Source organism: Acipenser ruthenus, chromosome 7 (assembly GCF_902713425.1).
Source record: "Acipenser ruthenus chromosome 7, fAciRut3.2 maternal haplotype, whole genome shotgun sequence".
NCBI lineage: Eukaryota > Metazoa > Chordata > Actinopteri > Acipenseriformes > Acipenseridae > Acipenser > Acipenser ruthenus.
Genome location: NC_081195.1, coordinates 20,577,623 through 20,593,682, shown reverse-complemented (window position 1 = coordinate 20,593,682; position 16,060 = coordinate 20,577,623).

The following is a 16,060-nucleotide window of genomic DNA, read 5'->3' as shown; positions in this document are numbered from 1 at the left end:
CCTCCACTAACAACCCACGTAAACTATTCTCTACCTTCTCCTCCCTCCTAAACCCTCCCCCTCCCTCCTCTATTTCCTCTGATGACTTTGCCTCCTTCTCTTCTAAAATCTCAGATATCCGCAAACTCTTTAACACCTCTGTACACCACCAGCTCTCTGCTTTCCTGTCCAACCACTCTCTGCTCAACCCTCTCCAATCTGGCTTCCGCTCTGCTCACTCCACTGAAACCGCCCTCCTGTCTGTCACCAACTCACTAAACTCTGCCCGAGCTGCCTCTCTCTCCTCTGTCCTAATTCGCCTCGACCTCTCTGCTGCCTTTGACACTGTCGATCACTCTATTCTACTATCCTCTCTTGCTGACCTGTGAATCTCTGGCACTGCTCTGGCCTGGTTCTCCTCCTACCTCTCCAACCGCGCTTACAAGGTAACCTGGCGTGGAGCAACCTCCACACCTCGCGCTCTCTCAACAGGAGTCCCCCCAGGGTCAGTCTTGGGAACTCTCCTGTTCTCTCTCTACACCCGCTCCCTGGGCCCTCTCATCGCATCCTATGGTTTCTCATACCATTTCTATGCTGATGATGCTCAGATTTTCCTCTCCTTCCCCACCTCTGACTCCACCATCCCCTCCCGTATCTCTACGTGTCTGTCTGCTATCTCCTCCTGGATGCACTCGCATCACCTCAAACTCGAACACTGAACACAAAATGACCGACAGTCACAAAATGGCCGACAGGGAAAACTACCCGGAGACAGGTGTCTTGGGAGGAATGTGATGAGGTGCTAATGGATTGTTAACAGGTCATTGATAGGGCAATCAACCCCCAGCCACCTGTATTTAAAGGACAGTTAAAACCTCATTAAGGGTGTGTGTGTTTGGAGGTGAGACAGCTTTTGCTGGATCGGTTTAAGAGAAGGAGAGATTATTGAATAAATAAACTATTGAATACCTGTGCATGACTTGGACTGTTTGGACTACTCTGCCGGCGGTGAGACCCTGTTTGTATGATAACCTGCTTTGTGTACTGAACTTTGCGACCCAACTCAACAATAAACCAACAGGCACTGTCCTGTGTATATATATTTACACAATACATTTTACATTTTGATTTAAAACAAATTTACTAATGGTTTAAAAAAATCAGGATGTCCCAATGTTGTGTGTGCTGGCTCAGTCGTATCTTCAGTTTATATTCAGAAGTTTGGAAATTTTATTTGGTGCTTCCAAAGTTCTATAGAACTCTGTGCCACTGCTCACATATATGGCATTTTTCCCTCAGTTTAAATGTATTTTCTAGTGTGAAATATTGAATAGCAATAACCAATGTTTTAATGGTAAAATCTAGCAATTTCAGTAGGTCAAGGTTTGGCACAAGTTGCATTTGAAGGATACAATAATTTCTGTTAGAGCACAGATAGTTATTATAATATATCTTCTACCTATGAAAATAATGAAAAACATGACGTGTTATATAAAAGGGGAGGCTAAAAAGCTTTCCATAGATGTATAACTTGCAAGGGTTTGAGACGATCAGAATTCTGCACTGCGGGTTGACATTTTCAAAGAATGTTCGAAAAAAACATACACATATTTGTCAAAGGACATTTTTGACACCCTGTCAAAACCGAACGGTAAGGTAGAGATCAAATCTTTTTGGTAAAAAACTGACAGATAATTTGAGGAATATGATTAACCTTCTTAACACTTCTAGCTCAGGTGGAACACATTCTTCAGCCATTTGAAATCAAAAAGTCCAAACAGTTCAAAACATGACTCAGTGTGCCATTTCACCTCTGATAATGTCACATGATCATATTACCCCACACTGACATACTCACAGGTCTTGTTCAATGCAATGATACCACTTTTAAAATATTTCAGGTAAATTAAATGTAAAACTGCCTCTATTTTTTATTTTACCACATTGCCAATGACGTACCCACCCTAGAAGGACGTATTAAGACCTTGTCTGTCCCAAAAACACAGCTCTCTACCGGGGGTTGAGGTCCATCGCCAAATTTGGTACTCAGATGATTGTCTATTGATGTATCCAGCATTTTATTTAGGTTTAGAGGTCATCTAAATTGCAAAAGGTGTGCATGTTTTCTTTTTTTGTTTGTTTTTTAATTACATTTCTAAAAAGCATTCTTTCATGCTGATGCACCAACTAAGTATATGTTTTATTTCCTTGATGTTTAAGGTTTGGAGTCGAAGCCTTTGCAAAGCACAGTGTCTGATATAATGAGGAGCAAGGAGCAAGAAGCGGCCCGGCAGGGGAGAGCTAAGCAGTGCGACCTGCCCCCCCAACACTTGAAGACACGTGTGATCCGGGACGAGGAGACACAAGCCAGCGGCCTCGCTGTTCTGCAAGTAGTTCCCCTGTATTTCAAATGATTCGGTATCTACATTTTTAACATGAACAAATACTGTATTGCCTAGATCTTAATTCTGTGATACTGTTTTTTTTTGGTTTTTTTTCTTAATTAAAAAAAATAAAATAAAATACTGTTCTATGTGGTTCTGACTCTGTTGCTGAAATATGGGCCTGTTTTTATGTTCTGTTTTTGTCCCGGTAGTATAATAAAAGTTCAGATAATGTTCCAAGTGGTTTCATACTAGTTTCATAATTTACATTGTTTTTCTTGTAAATTTAAAAAAAAAAAGTGTTGTATTTACTGTTAGTAACATAACTAATAACAACACTGTTGTACCGGTAATATTTCCCACTTAAGGAATCACCAAACCAACAATTGTCTCCAGTCTCTCTCATTTTTGTTTCTTTTTCTCTCTTTTCTCTCTTTTTATCTAAATTGTACATTTTACTTTTATCATTTCCTACGTGGCCTGCTGTAACTAGCACCATTCAACATAGCGCTCCTTTGCAAAGTTGATACTTGCATTCCAGAACTCTGCTGCCCGCCTGGTGTTCTCTCTGCCTCGCTTCGCCCACGCTACTCCACTACTCCGCTCGCTCCACTGGCTCCCGATCACCGCTCGCATCCAGTTCAAGACTCTTGTACTAGCCTACAGATGCCTTGACCAGACTGCACCCAGCTACCTCCAGACCCTCATCTCTCCCTACACCCCCACTCGACCTCTCCGCTCCGCCTGCACTAGAAGACTAGCTCTACCTCCGCTACGCTCCCCTGCCTCCAGAGTCCGCTCCTTCTCCACCCTTGCTCCGCAGTGGTGGAATGACCTTCCTACAGATGTCAGGACTGCCCAGTCCCTGACCACATTCCGGCGCCTCCTTAAGACTCACCTCTTCAAACAGCACCTGTAGAACTCCTCTGTTTGTATCCTGGGACACTATCACCCTTCATGTAAATGTGCTTTATTTTGCTCTTATCTGCCCCCTATTTTACTGCATTTAATCCTGTACTTCAGAATACTGTAATCTGCCAAGTGTTTAACCTGTAGTACTTTGTATTTAATCATATCCTGATGTAACTATCACTATTTAATCATATCCTGATGTAACTATCACTATTATCTGCTGTATTATTGAATTTTGGTTTGTCACACTTGTACTTTGCTTGAACAAAAGTTATAGTATTTCTTGCTCTTATTGTATTACTTGTATTGTAACACTTGAAATGTATTTGTTTCCGATTGTCGCCCTGGATAAGGGCGTCAGCTAAGAAATAAATAATAATAATAATAATAATAATAATATTAATTCCTGTTCATGGGACCATATGACGGGGTGCCCACCCCTTGTGTATATTATATATGATTTATTTGTATTATTATTATTATTTGTGTACGGACAGACGAAAGCCATCTGACATTATTATTTATTAATATGTAGTCGCATGAATGGAGTTAAAGTCCCCATTCATGTAAATCTCATGGGAATGTGGCTGGAGCGTTAATAAGGTAATTGTTTAATGGGTAATTACGGCTTCAGCCACAGTATAAAAAGACCCGCTCTGGGCTCATTAGTTAAGGAGAGAATGAGCGAATGCTACCGATCAACGAACAAGGTACTCATTGTTACAAGAAACCATAATTGTTAGTGTCTGTTTTTTTGGCCAATGTGCCCTTTTCTTTTTGTCTGTTTTTCTGTTTAAACTGTTTGTTTGAAACTTTGATTTATAATTTAATAAATATACGGCAAGCCGTTTTTAGCCCCGTACCTTTTGTTTTGTCCTGCTTCCTGGTACGTGACATTACCACATGCCTGTGCACTGCAACCACTCTGCCACAGACCACTAAGAGATTCTTCACTTTTACTTCTTGGGGAAGGGGTAAGGGGGGTGTCCTCATCAACCAGTACTTATAAACTCATTTCAACATTAAAGAAATTGAAAAATACTTTTATTGTAAAATCATTGAATTTATTAAGGTGCTTGTAGTATAAATAGCTTTGAGCACAGTTGTCCCCCCTGCTTCTATATACCAGTCCAACAAAGTTGAAAGCTCACAACAGTGGCCCTGTCAGAAAGCAGATGCATGGCCAAACAGCAGGCCCTGCTTTAAGTAAGCTGAACGCCAGGAGAAGAGGATATGTAATAGGACAATATTCAAGAGGCGGTTATGTCCTTGTACCAGGCACTGTTGTGTGATGCACTGCCGTTACGGATTCTGACCTCTGTTGGTGAAACGAGATTAAAAGCTCTAACCAGAAATGCAGACAAGCCTGGTTCTTTTGCATTGTGGTTAAGGCACTGGCTTGCAGTTTGTGGTTCGTGGTTTGTGCCTAGCCTTCGCTCTGTTACATACATTATGTTTGTGGTACACACAGAATCATCATGTTTTCAGTTCATTCTACTCTAAATCGATCCAGTTCTCTTTTTTTTTTTTTACCATTCAATAATTCAGTTTTGTTAAAAATCAATTGTACCAGTACTATATTTACTGTTAAAGAACCCTTCAATAATTGTCTGCCCTTGATATTTCTCTTTTAGTTTTTTTTCTGAAATGAGGTAGCATTGTACACAAGGCTGCAGTTTGTTTTATTATAAATGTACATTCCCAACTTTTTGGCATAGACTAGCATGAACAAAGCAAATAAAAGAAGGCAGTTTCTAATGATTTGCTTAATAAATCTGTGAATAGACCTAGAGATCTCTTTGTGCACCCTCAAAATAATATTACAGCTTTCTGAAAGCCAAGTTTCAACAAGATGTACAGACCTTTGTTGTTTAGAAACATGTTTACAAAGAGCTCATATTATGTTGTCCTTATTAGTCTAAAATATATATTAAAAAAATACAACCTCCAGTATTTTATTGCAGGGCAAGGGTTTTGTTAAAATGCTATACCCTGTTCAGGCTCTGTGTCCACAAATGCTGATATCAAATTATGTGTTAAATATGTAAAATGACTTTTGTGTATAATGTTGACAATAAGAAGTTTACCTAGCCTGTATAACAAGGACTGACAAGCAGGCTGTAGTGGTGACGTCAGACCCGGAAGCCGCTGCGGCCGGGCTGTTTTCCACTGTGCTCCCCTCAGCAGACTATGCAGTGGCTGCTGAGGAATGCCAGCATCATGTCCTGGTCCTTCTTCTGGTGAAGGAAGAGGCAGCACCTGCTCCTCTCCCCCTGGTGATGATGGAGGCAGAGGCAGCTCATGCTCCTCTCCTCTTGGGGGTGATGGTGGCGGTGGGGGAAGTGATACCAGCAGGCATTCACCCTCTGCTGGTGGAAGTGGACCCAGCAGGCATTCACCCTCTGCTGGTGGAAATGAACCCAGCAGGCATTCACCCTCTGCTGGTAGAAGTGGCGGAGGTAGAGGCAGCTCCTGCTGCTCTGCTCCTGCCGGTGAAGGTGGTGGAGGCAGAGGCAGCTCCTGCTGCTCTCCTCCTGACGGTGGAAGTAGTGGAGGTGGGAGCAGTGTGTACTCTCCTGACAACGAAGGTGGAAGCAGCGTGTAGTCTCCTGGCGACGAAGGTGGGAGCAGCGTGTAGTCTCCTGGCGACGAAGGTGGGAGCAGCGTGTAGTCTCCTGGCGACGAAGGTGGGAGCAGCGTGTAGTCTCCTACTGTTGCAGGGGACTGGTGCGGCTCTCCCTCTATTGCAGGGGACTGGTGCGGCTCTCCCTCTGGCTCGGCAGGCAAAACCAGCAATGGCTCCTCTCCCGGCATTGGAAGCTCGTGCTCCCCCCGTCTGGGCGCTGGTGAGCTGGCATAGGGGCATCGTGACCAGTCATGACTCCCTTCCTCCCATCACCCACACCAGCTCAGTGGCACCTCGGAGCATTCCCTCCAGCGGTGATCCACCTTTCCGCACCAGGTGCACCAGGGGAACAGGTTGTCTGGCTCCTCTGGCTGGTGTTGTAGTTGTTGTTGTGGCGGTGGGAGCAGGGGGTACCAGGGACAGTTTGTGCTGGAATGCCCAGGCTCAGCGCAGCAGTAACACCCGGGCTTCTGTTCCTCCGGCTGGTGTTGTGGCTGCTGCCTTCTGCCGTTCTTTCCCTTTTTTTCCCAAAAAAATTCACTTGTAGTATCCCTGGTCTGACGCTTGGAGGCACTGTTGTCCCGGTTCTGACACCAAGTGTGACAAGCAGGCTGTAGTGGTGACGACAGACCCGGAAGAAACACACAGTACTGCGAAGTGAAATGCGAATTGCGCTGTTGCGCGTTTAATAATGAACAAAATAAAAGGTTTTAAACAAAAAAACAACACACGGCACTTGAGGCCAAAATAAACAGACAAAGAAAACAGACTAACACTTAAACGAACAGTGGACTAACAGACAAACAAACACGGTGAGTCAAAACAAATAACAATTATTATTTTAGTTTATTTTAGTATACTTTACTTTTTCTCCTTCTCCACACCCGTTCTCCACTCACCGAACACACAACCCAAGTGAGTGAAACGTGCATCTATATATACAATTGTGCTGGGATTCAATTACCAATTAATTATTCACTTGAATCCCAGCACGTGAACTAAATCTTTGAAACCCCATGCTCACATATTATTAAATACTTTAATGCACGTGAAGTGAAGTGCAATCCCCGTGCCTAAATACAATTATACATTTTAAATAACTTGTGCTACACACACCCATTTATATCCCGTGCAGCAATATCTATACACCAACATTTACACACTACATACAACATAAAACACAAAAATATACACAGGGGTGGGGCACATTGCCACAGGCATTTATAAAAATGTTCTTGTGTTAGTGCTTTGAGAGAATAAACCAATAAACCTCTGTTCAAAAAAATGTTTTAAACGCAAAGTGTATTACATTAATTAAAATGGGGTTTTAAATAACAGTCCTTAACAACACATTCCTTAAAACAGTCCTTAAAGTTGTAGAAGGGACAACAGGTTTAGCGCAGGTCTACAAGGTTGAAGCAGCAGTATTAATGATTTAGTGTCCCATACAATTGACTTATTCAAGAACTTCTGAGCTTCAAGGATGGAGAACACTTGTGTAACACAAACTGTTAAGCTAAGCAGTTTCTGATGAAGCAGAGTACATAGAATACTAAAGCAGTGGTTCTCAAACATTTTGGGCCGCCAAACAAACACTGACTCTGGGTTTCTGATCGCATCACCAATTCCACACTTTTTAAAATCCATTGATGGAAATGTCCGGTCTACTTTTAATGTTTTCAAGCAAATTGGTTTCATTACTGCCATTCTCGTATCCACTTTGATATCTGACACATTATTTCATTTCTCCAGCGCTTCTTTAATTTGTTCTGTACACCAGTCTGACAGAGGGTGGGATCGCTACGAGTACTGTATGCAACCCTCTGATTGGTGGAAGTATTGGCGATCCAATTAAAATAGCCAATAAAGCCCAAATAAAGTATCCGGTATAGCCTCTAGGTTAAGATATGCGCTGTAATTATTTATTATTTATTTTTATTTAAAAAAAATAAATAAAAATAAACGGAACTAGAGTTGATGTTACAGCAGCTTGTAATGGCCCCTTTTTTATATATTTTTTTATTATACATTTTCTTTTTTGTAGTCATGTCTTTTATGCACACATACAATGTGCCTATTCGGCCAGTAGGGGTCATTCATTACATATTTCCCCGGCGTAGAGAAAGCTCATCCTCGAGCATAGAGCAACTGAGCAGCATACATCTGAACTCAGCAATGAGGCTACACATCTCGTGTGAGTCGAACCACTAGTTGGGCGCCACTTTGTAATGGCCCCTTTTTATGTATTTTTTAGGGGGATTGAAACTGCTGACCCTCGGCACTAAAGGCAGACACGCTACAGTTTCGCTAAATGGGAATCCCCACTAGCGGGGTTTGTTGTCATGTATTTTATGCACACATACAATGTGCCTATTCGGCCAGTAGGGGTCATTCATTACAAGCTTCTATTCCCTGACCTTTAGTAAACATCAATTAAGCCACAAAGGGCAGGGTTTTCCAAAAAAAAAAAAAAAAAAAAAAAAAGGGTTATTGTATCAAAGTCATGGTATAGTAACGATAGCTTTAGTAGCAAGTGATTTTCAAATGAAATTTGTCAATTAAATCAATCCGTTAATGCTTTGAAATTGAGTCAATGAGGTCGTTAACGCATTTCTCGCATTTCTCGTTAAAAAGCTTAATTGTCGCAGGTCACCTACATCACTTCCTGTCTCAATGACTAGATAAGGGGAACTCGTTAATCAAAATGCATGTTAACAAGATCAAGAAAATGAATGGAAGCATAATTCACTGTTATGGAAAGCAGATCAATTATTAATTTCTTAGCAGATGTCCTTATCCAGGGCGACTTACAATTATATCATATTATTTTTTACATACAATTTATACAGTTGGGTTATTACTGGAGCAATCTCGGTAAAGCACCTTACTCAAGGGTACAGCAACAGTGTACCCCACCTGGGATTGAACCCACGACTCTCTGGTCAAGAGTCCAGAGCCCTAACCACTACTCCATACTGCTGCCCCATACATGTACAATGTCACTAATTGTATAATTAGGGTTGCCACCTGTCCAGGTTTGACCCGGACATTCCGGGAATTGGCATCTGTGTCCAGGTGGCAGGAATTAACAAACCCAGACGCCCTAATGTCCGGTTTTAAGTGAAACGCATAAGAAACACTAACCTTCCTTTAATATTTTCTTTAACATACCGTATATAACGGGACATTTCAGAGTGGAATTTATTTAGTCGTTATTGGCGGTTTGGATTGGATCGTCAGTAATACTTCCACCAATCAGAATGTGGCATACAGTGTGCGATCCCGCCCTCTGCCAGACTGATGGTTTGCAGCACAGGTTAAGAAGCTCGCACTGGACAAGGGAAAGAATGTGTCGGGTGTCAAAGTGAATATGAGTCACAACGAAATTATTTGTAAAAAAAACAAAAAAACACGTAGACAGGATTGTCGCTTCAGAAATTGCATTAATTTACTACAGCGTTACTCATCACCACAGCTACTTGTCTCAGGTAAGATTAGCCTCTAGCCTACCATGATATAGCTATTATTTTTCCAGCTTGCAAGTTCGATTGATAGAAATATTTTTATTATTTGTTTATTTAGCAGACGCCTTTATCCAAGGCGACTTACAGAGACTAGGGTGTATGAACTATGCATCAGCTGCACAGTCACTTACAACTACGTCTCACCCGAAAGACAAAACACAAAGAGGTTAAGTGACTTGCTCAGGATCACACAATGAGTCAGTGGCTGAAGTGGGATTTGAACTGAAGACCTACTGGTTGCAAACCCTTTTCTTTAACCACTGGACCACACAGCCTCCTAAATATCAAGAGCACAATACTGTGTATACTGCATGATTATTGATTTGTACCGAGATCTGGTGGTATTGTGTTAAACTGTATTTACAGTATACTGCAGTTTTGATAGAGCTAGACTGACTGAGAAATATGTCTGGGTTTGGTCTGTGGAAAAGGTGGCAACCCTATGCATAATGAATTAACTAAAGTTAACTCGCCTCTGCCTGCCAGTCGTGGCTCCCGGTCACCGGCCTGCCCTCTGGTCGCCCTCGACAAGCCGCCTGGGTCCCTTCTTGTCGGTCCTGGGTCCATCCCTGGAAACTAAAGTTAACTCATTTTGATAAAGTAGTAAAGCTGGTTCCCCTGCAGCAGTAAACCATACAGCAGTATGTGCCTGTTCTATCAAACATCTCGAATGACAGATATCTGACCTGGTAGTTATTAATGTTTGTTGAGTATACTCAAATATGTGCTCCACCATGCCCATCACCAAGCCATGAAATAGTTTTAATTATGTAGACATACTAAAAGAAACACGTACAATAGTTCCAGACGTATTTTATTATTATTATTATTTGTTTATTTAGCAGACGCCTTTATCCAAGGTGACTTACAGAGACTAGCACTTCTTTTTCCACTTCTAAGTAATTTGTTAAAATATTACAAACCTCCAGGCTATTCCATTGCCGACCGTGGATGAGAGCTCCCAGAGCCTTGTAATGCTTTATTTGCATATCTCCCTATAACCCATTTGTTTTTGAATTTATTGCTTTCTCTCACCTTAACTCGAAAGCTACTTGTTTATATATATATATCCTCCCTGCATGAAAAACATGTACGAATGCACAGTGGTTTAATTTAATTGTTTTTTTTTATTGATTAATTATTTCTGTTAACTGTTTTACTGTTAATTGTTTATTGGTGATTGTCCCCTGCACCTGGTGATTATTATTAAATTGGAGCCAGGTGCAGGGTATAAAAGAAAGGCAGCTAGTCTGTGCTGGGCTGCTGTGAGAAGAGCCCGCTTGCGAGGGTGTGCAGGCGCACAAAGTCAGTATGGAAAACCGGTGTGCTTTTGGTTGGTTAGTGTGTTTGGCAGGTAAACGGCTTAGCCGTCCTGCGATTGAGTCAGGGACCTGCCTGTCTAGTTAGTGCTCTAAAAAGGAGCTACGTGTTTATTTTGTGTTATTATTTTGTTTAGTTTTTATTAAAAATAGCGCGTCAGCGCAGTGCAAAATCCATTTCTGTGCCTGGGTAAGTGTTTTTAAAGGGGCAACGAACGTGAGTGGTGCAAGTTTTATTACTATATATATATATATATATATATATATATATAGGTTTGTAATATATATATATATATATATATATATATATATATATATATATATTACAAACCTAACACAATTCTGGACACTGTCTCAGCCAATCAAGATTCAGCATTTCAGGTTATTATCGGTCAGTAAAGGCACACTAGTTAAACAAAAAAGCCTTGTTATTTTTCTAATGCATTAGTCCTCCACAACTGTAAATGTAAAAGAATCGAGATTACAAATTTAATAGTCCTCTGAAATTAGAGGCCAATGAAAACTACACTATGGACACAATTTCACATTTACTGGTACTGGCCTTTTTTATTAATTTATTTGTATTTCAGAGCAGCTGGAATATCGTCAGGGATCACAATGGAAACTTTGGAATAATCAGCAATTAGGAAGTACCTACAGACAACCGTTGAGTTTCACAGGAAACACTTCATTTACTGGATTTATTATTTTCAAACCACCATAATTGCCTAGCGGGGTGCCATTTCTCTGAGCACTGGAGTGGCCTACTTGTTTGCACCCTTGTGAATCACCCCACACAGGCATCGCTTTGTGGCTTTCCAGATCCCCCCCACTTTCAGCACTGAACCAGCAGGTTGTAATGTAAGGGGACAATACAGTTCCGGGACCAAAGATTTAGGAAACAGGTGCTGGCAAGCAATCCACCATATAAATACAGATCCTTTAACTGATATGGTGGTCGTTTGCCCCGTGTTTTATTGTTTAAACAATGCTAATTTATGTGCAGTTTTATGCTGGAATTAATGTGTGGGTTTAAGTATAAAACAGTGCACACACATATGCAGGATCCTCGTTCATTTTTAGGTTAACAATTTGTATTAAATCAACAGTTTATTGGGTTTGACCTAGGTACAATCTGAAAGGTCTATAGGAGGCTATAATAAACATTTGGAGAAGTGAAAATTCCAGGCAGTTCTTCTCATCACCATGTGTAAGAGATAGATGAACATAATCACTACACAAGGGTCCATATTTTAAGAGGATCAATGAAAATTTTTACATTTGCATTTTAATCAGCAGGATTCATTTTTCTCTTTGATTTTACAAAACAAAATGTATGTTCAATTCCCCTTCTCCTGTCCCTTTTTAATTTAAAACAGCTCTTCTTTTACAACAGTTAAAATGTGTAGCTATCGTCTGCTGATTTTATTTGTAATGTTTTGAAGGACAAACAATAAAAGAAATGTAAGTAGATTATGTTCCTATTTTAGCTAGCTCAAATATAGCTGAGTGAATGGTTGAAAGAGAACAATCTAAACTGAACAAATAATAATAACAAATAATAATGATCCAATGCAGTTATCTCAGCTGGAATCTAATTTAGATAGATCAACACTAAGGTTCCTGCTTTGTCTGATCGGAAGTATGGAAGAGTTCCAAAGGGTCCTGGGGTGAAGTTGCAAGTTGTCTGAAATGTAGTGCCCTTGCAAAGACTGGTAAACATTTGGTTTTGGGCTCCTCAGGTTATTTTTATGGAAAGAACTGCATTGATGGTACTGCATAATATGATGATCTACAATTAAAGGATTTTCTCCCCATTCCACTGTGGTAATCTAAGCAATTCTGAATTATCCCATGACACTGCAGGAGCCAGCTCAGACACAAGAAGACACAATGAGCAAGGATTGCAGTGTATGCTTTGACATGGGCAATTAACCTTCAAACACTGAGTTATTAGAACAAGCAAAATGCTCTAATAACAAAATAAAATATATTTCTAAATAGGTTAAAACTATACATGAGCTACAAACACTCAATGACCTGGGAATCTCTGGCACAGCTCTGGCCTGGTTCTCCTCCTACCTCTCCAACCGCACCTCGCCCTCTCTCAACAGGAGTCCCCCCCAGTCTTGGGTCCTCTCCTGTTCTCTCTCTACACCCGCTCCCTGGGCCCCCTCATCGCATCCTTTGGTTTCTCATACCATTTCTATGCTGAAGATGCTCAGATTTTCCTCTCTTTCCCCACCTCTGACTCCACCATCCCCTCCCGTATCTCTACCTGTCTGCCTGCTATCTCCTCCTGGGTGCACTTGCATCACCTCAAACTCAACCTCTCTAAATATGACCTCCTTTTCTTTCCCTCCTCTGATCACTCTATCTCTGTTCCTCTGGAATCTACCACACTCTCTCCCTCCTCCTCAGCTAAGAACCTCGGAGTCATCCTGGACCCCTGCCTCTCTGATTCCCAGCACATCTCCACTCTGGCACGCGCTTGCCGATTCTTCCTGAGCAACATCCGAAGAATCCGACCCTTCCTCACCAACTACGCCACCCAGCTCCTGGTTCAGGCCTTGGTACTCTCCTGCCTAGACTACTGCAACTCCCTCCTGGCTGGCCTCCCTGCGTCCGCCACCCGTCCGCTCCAGCTCATCCAGAACTCCGCTGCTCTCCTGGTGTTCTCTCTGCCTCGCTTCTCCAATGCAACTCCACTACTCCGCTCACTCCACTGGCTCCCGATCACCACTCACATCCAGTTCAAGACTCTTGTACTAGCCTACAGATGCCTTGACCAGACGGCACCCAGCTACCTCCAGACCCTCATCTCTCCCTACACCCACGCTTGACCTCTTCGCTCCGCCTGCACTAGAAGATTGGCTCTACCTCCTTTACGCTCCCCTGCCTCCAGAGCCCGCTCCTTCTCCACCCTCGCCCCGCAGTGGTGGAATGACCTTCCTACAGATGTCAGGACTGCCCAGTCCCTGACCACATTCCGGCGCCTCCTCAAGACTCGCCTCTTCAGAAAGCACCTGTAGAACTCCTGTTTTTCCCCCGGGACACTTATCACCCTTTTACTTGCTCTTATCTGCCCCCTATTTTACTGCTTTTAATCCTGTACTTTAGAGTACTGTAATCTGTCAAGTGTTATTTAATCTGTAGTATTTTGTATTTAATTATATCCTGATGTAACTATCACTGACTCTGTTATCTGCTGTATTATTGAATCGTATTTTGTCATATTTGTACTTGCTAGATCCAAAGTCATTGTATATATCTTGCTCTTAATTGTATTATTACTTGTACTGTGATACTTGAAATGTATTTGTTTATGACTGTAAGTCGCCATGGATAAGGGTGTCTGCTAAGAAATAAATAATAATAATGGTTTACAAATATAAGCATCTTTCAAATGTATCTGGTCTGGATATTATATTATATTAGAAACAAGCTTAATAGTGACAAGCAGGCATGACTTTTTCCTGCAGCTACATTGTGGTAATGTACTTTATATCTGGAATATATCAATACTGTCCAGCAACTCACTCACATGCAAACCTTCTAAATGTGTGCTTTTTTGTGATATTAAATTGGATGAAAATTAAGTAAATTAACCTGAGTGTGATAATAACCAAAGTGAGATTATCAGGAGTTTGCCCTTGTTGATTTCTATTATATTCTGTCCAGGACATTTCAATGTGGTGATAATAAGCGGGGGGTGACAGAAGCAGGTGTGATATTAAGCAGGTTTCACTCTCAAGACCTTGGTTCAAATCTTTGCCTAGCCCCCAGTGGGCCTCAGTCCACCTCACACGACAATATTGTCTTGCATGATTTTACTAGTATCAGTAAGGACAAAGAGATTGTTTTAAAAGACCTAGATGGTGCTGCACCCCACACATCTTTTGGGCCATGACTGGCAAACCCAGTGAGTTTGATGCAGTGTAATTTCTATGACTGTGATTTGCATAATCTTAAATCTTCTAGTTGAGATTAGGCACAAAGCAGCACTTTCATTTCACGTGCATTTCAGAGGGAAAGAGACAACACATAATGCGCACAATATATATATACTGTATATAATTTATATATATATACATAATTTAATTTATTTTATTGTTAAAACTGCGCCTGGTGGTAATTGTAAATTAGAAATGGGTGCTGGGTATTTAAACGGTGCAGTCAGTTTGCTCTGTTTCCGAGCAGTCAATAACAAAGTAAGTGTTGTGATAAAACTGGGTGTGTTTTTTTTTGTTTATGCCAGGTAAACATCTTAGCCGTCCTGTGAGCTATTCAGGAACCTGCATAACTGTGTAGTTAGCGCTCCAAAGGAGTTAAGTGTTTATTTTGATTTTGTTTATTAAAAATAGCGCGTCAGCGCTTTAAAAAAAAAAATCAATTTCTGTGTCCTGGGTCTATTGCCAGGTATAATTCAATAAATACACTGCATATTCAGCATAACAGCCACACTCACTGATTTAAATGTGCTTGTTCATTCAGGTTACAGAGGAGTTGTGAAAGTCTGCCAAGTTATGAAATAATTTGTTTTGAGGCAAGTATAATTGTGAGATGCAAGACTCACACATTGCAAGTTTATATATACAGTGGTTTGCAGAAGTATTCACCTACCAATAATGTCAAATTACAGGTTTTCAAACAATTTATTCAAAGCTGTAGTGGTTAAACTGAACACTGTTTTATGAGGAGGAGGTTAAATGTCAGCAAAACTTGCAAAGAAAATGTACAAAATGAAATTTACTGGTTGCATAAGTATTCAGCCCCTTAAGTCAGTACTTGGTAGAAGCACCTTTTGCAGCAATTACTGCTATGAGTCTTTTTGGATAGGTCTCTACTAGCTTTGCACAGCAGGATGGTGACATTTTTGCCCATTCTTCACGGGAAAATTGCTCCAGTTCTGATAAGTTTGTTGGGGATCGTCGATGGACTGCAATATTCAAGTTTTGCCATACATTTTCGATTGAATTCAAGTCAGGACTTTGACTGGGTGTGACAAGCAGGCTCTAGTGGTTACGTCAGACCAGAAAGGAGTACACAGACAGATGGTGGATGAAATGATGAAGGTGCTTGCTTGCGCCGGTTTATTGTAAAATAAAAGGTTTGAGCAAAACAAAACACAGGACACGGCACTTGCTGCCAAAATAAACAGACAAACAAAACAAACAGACACTAACAAATAGGGACTGTGCTGGTCCTCCAGCACCACGTAGCAATTGCTTACTTTTTCTTTAATTATCTCCTCACTCTCTCCTGTTCTTTCGCCCTGAACACACAACCCCGAGTGAATGAAATGTGCATCTATAT